A 2,986-nucleotide genomic window follows, 5' to 3' on the forward strand; every position below is an offset into this window, starting at 1 on the left:
TTATGGGGCTGTCACGTGATGAACGAACGACTCAAACCCGAAGACTTGCCAGATAAGAGGTGAGGTGAGCTAATCATAGACTGAAGACCCAGAAAAAAATGAATTCATCTTTTCTTTTTCTTATAGCAGTTTTGTATTGTTTGTAGTGTGATCAACGTTTGCGTAAATAGTAGACGTGTTCGGGAAGTAACACGTAACATTTATATTTTATTTATAACAATTATATTTTGCTAAAATGAACGAAATGACTCGAAAAAAGATTCGTTCATTTTGCTGAACGAGACTCAAAGGTCCGAGTCGGTAAAATGATCCGAACTTCCCATCACTACTAGCGGTTCTGTTGTGTTTGTGTCGTAAGTTTAGTGACGCAGGTAGTGACGATTCTCTCCGGCCAATCCGTGATCAGCAGAGTTTACACGTCACGTTTTTGTAACGGTACGGTTCACTTGGAACCTCAACCGAGGTGGTACTAAAAAGAGTACTAGGTATCAGGTACTGTACCCAGTGGAAAACCCCCCAAAAGTGAACCGTACCGAGACGTACCGTGCAGTGGAAAAGCGCCATTAGTCTTCAACACATGATAATATTACAGCAGAAAGATCCTCTTCATACATCAATAACACACCTCAGTGCCAGTAGAAAACACATCCCTGTTACAAAGTTCTGTGTGAATTAAAGTACATGCATGTGAGTATATGTAGTTATGATGCCTCTGCACTTCAGGAGTGTGTTGAGCTCAGCTTCACACTTTTTTTTCAAGATTTTGATGCTGTCTCTGTCTTCATTTACAGTACAAGCTCCATCATGTGGTTTTGTCTTATGAATGACACCAGCAGTATGTCTAGAGCTATCACTAACACAACTAACCCACACACACTCCAGTTTTATTACATATACTCATAAAAATAAATGGTGTTTTCACAGTGATGCCACAGAAGAACCATTATTTGTTCCCCAAAGAACATTTTATTACACATTTCTTAAAAGAACCTTTTTTTGTGTATTGTGAAGAACATTTTAAAAATCTTTTTCCAATATAAAGAATGTTTTGTGAAATGAAATGATTTCATGGCTGTTAAAGGTTCTACATGAAACCATCAATGCCAGTATTTTAAGAGTGATTAATGTAAATTACGGATGTGTCATGTTTTGTTTAGTTTTTTTGTGAACATCTGTATTCACTCCACATCCATCCACCAAATAGGGATGTCAAGCATAATTAATTCCATAAACTTCTAAAGTCATGAAATTATCAAGAATAAGACTGTAAAGTTAAAGATTTTTTGAACACCTAATATTCTTTTACTTTATTTTATTTATTTATTTCTTTTGCTCAAAATCACAATTGCTGATCATTCAAAAACAACATGAGCTGAAAGATGATTTATTAGTTATCATGTGAAAAAATCATCATCTTGGCGATTTCTTGTAAATCCATTGCAAATTAGGTCATTACTTGTATTAATTAGCCCACATCTAGGGTATTTAATGAGGGAATTGTTTGATGAAATAATATCCCAGTGCTTTTACAGTTGTTGTAATGAAAGTCTTATTTAGTGTGATTTAATTACTAGTTTCATTTTAATATGATATAGAGCTGTCATAATCGCACCGTATGGCAGGTGTGTGTGTGTGTGTGTGTGTGTGTGTGTGTGTGTGTGCTTCTCTCTGCTTAAAATGTCAGTTGATCTCTGATTTTGTTTTGATGCTTCAGTTTCTCTGTTCTTATCTTATTACTTTAAAGTCAACATGAAATCAAAATGGACTCTATTTACTACTTAATACTTTCTTAACACATGTTCCTGCAATTGCAATTATTAAAATGGATGGTGCATGACATTTCATGTTGACTTCAAACTATTTTGTGTAGAGAGGATATTTAACAACACACTCGCTTACTAATATACTACTTTATCTGATTAACCAACGTTTCTGCTTAAAGCCTTTGTTTGTAGGATTTCTTACATGCTGAGGAAAAGTATAAATAGGCAATTATTCACAGGTGCAAACAATCAATCTCAATGTAGCCAACAATCAATTTATACTTCTCCTCAGCATGTAAGAAATCCTACAAACAAAGGCTTTAAGCAGAAACGTTGGTTAATCAGATAAAGTAGTATATTTGTAAGTGAGTGTGCGGTTATATATCCTCTCTACACAGATTTGGCATCTTCTGACCTGCACCTCGGATGGTGTGCGTGTGCTTGATTATTTTATGTAAACTATTTTGTCTGACTGGCTATATAGTTCTCTATAAAGCGTTACTTTAAAGGAATAGTTCACCCAAAAATGAAGATTTGCTGACTGTATACTCACCCTCAGGTTATTCAATTTGTAGATGAGTTTGTTTCCTCATGCGAACAGATTTGGAGAAAAGTAGCATTCCATCACTTGCTCACCAATAGATCCTCTGCATGTGAATGGGTGCCGTCAGAATGAGAATAATAACGCTTCCTACTGTGACACCTCGTCTGAATTAGGAGAGAAATCTGCACAGATCAAGCTCTGTTTACAAGCCAGAGTAGTCCAGAACAGTTCTAAACAAATATCTCAGTGGATTTTGATGTGAGAGACAACAGGAGATGGACTATATCACTGGAGGAAGTGTTATTATGGATTATGGCATCGTATTTTGGCCAGAAATAATGGTTTAAAGTTTAAAATGCCTTAATGATGGATTTGTTTCTTACAAACATGCAGCTTTTTGCTTCACAAGATGTTAACTGATGGACTGGAGTAGTGTGGATTACTTGTGGATTATTGTGATGTTTTTATCAGCTGTTTGGACTCTCATTCTGACGGCACCCATTCACTGCAGAGGATCCATTGCTGAGCAAATAATGCAATGCTACATTTCTCTAAACCTGAGGGGAGGACATTGTCAGCAAATGTTATTTTTGGGTGAACTATTCCTTGTGTGTGTGTGTGTGTGTGTGTGTGTGTGTGTGTGAGTGAGTGAGAGAGAGAGTGTGTGTGTGTGTGTGTG

General features: G+C 36.3%; 1 protein-coding gene across 10 annotated transcripts in view; it reads left to right on the plus strand.

Moving 5' to 3' along the window:
* The window catches only part of LOC107669455 (gephyrin-like), an 89,324-nt gene that overhangs the window by 68,789 nt on the left and 17,549 nt on the right, over positions 1–2,986 (plus strand). The gene's annotated exons all lie outside the window — the stretch shown is intronic.

The sequence above is a fragment of the Sinocyclocheilus anshuiensis genome, unplaced genomic scaffold (genome assembly GCF_001515605.1).
Source record: "Sinocyclocheilus anshuiensis isolate Anshui unplaced genomic scaffold, SAMN03320099.WGS_v1.1 scaffold96, whole genome shotgun sequence".
NCBI classification, from domain to species: Eukaryota; Metazoa; Chordata; class Actinopteri; order Cypriniformes; family Cyprinidae; genus Sinocyclocheilus; species Sinocyclocheilus anshuiensis.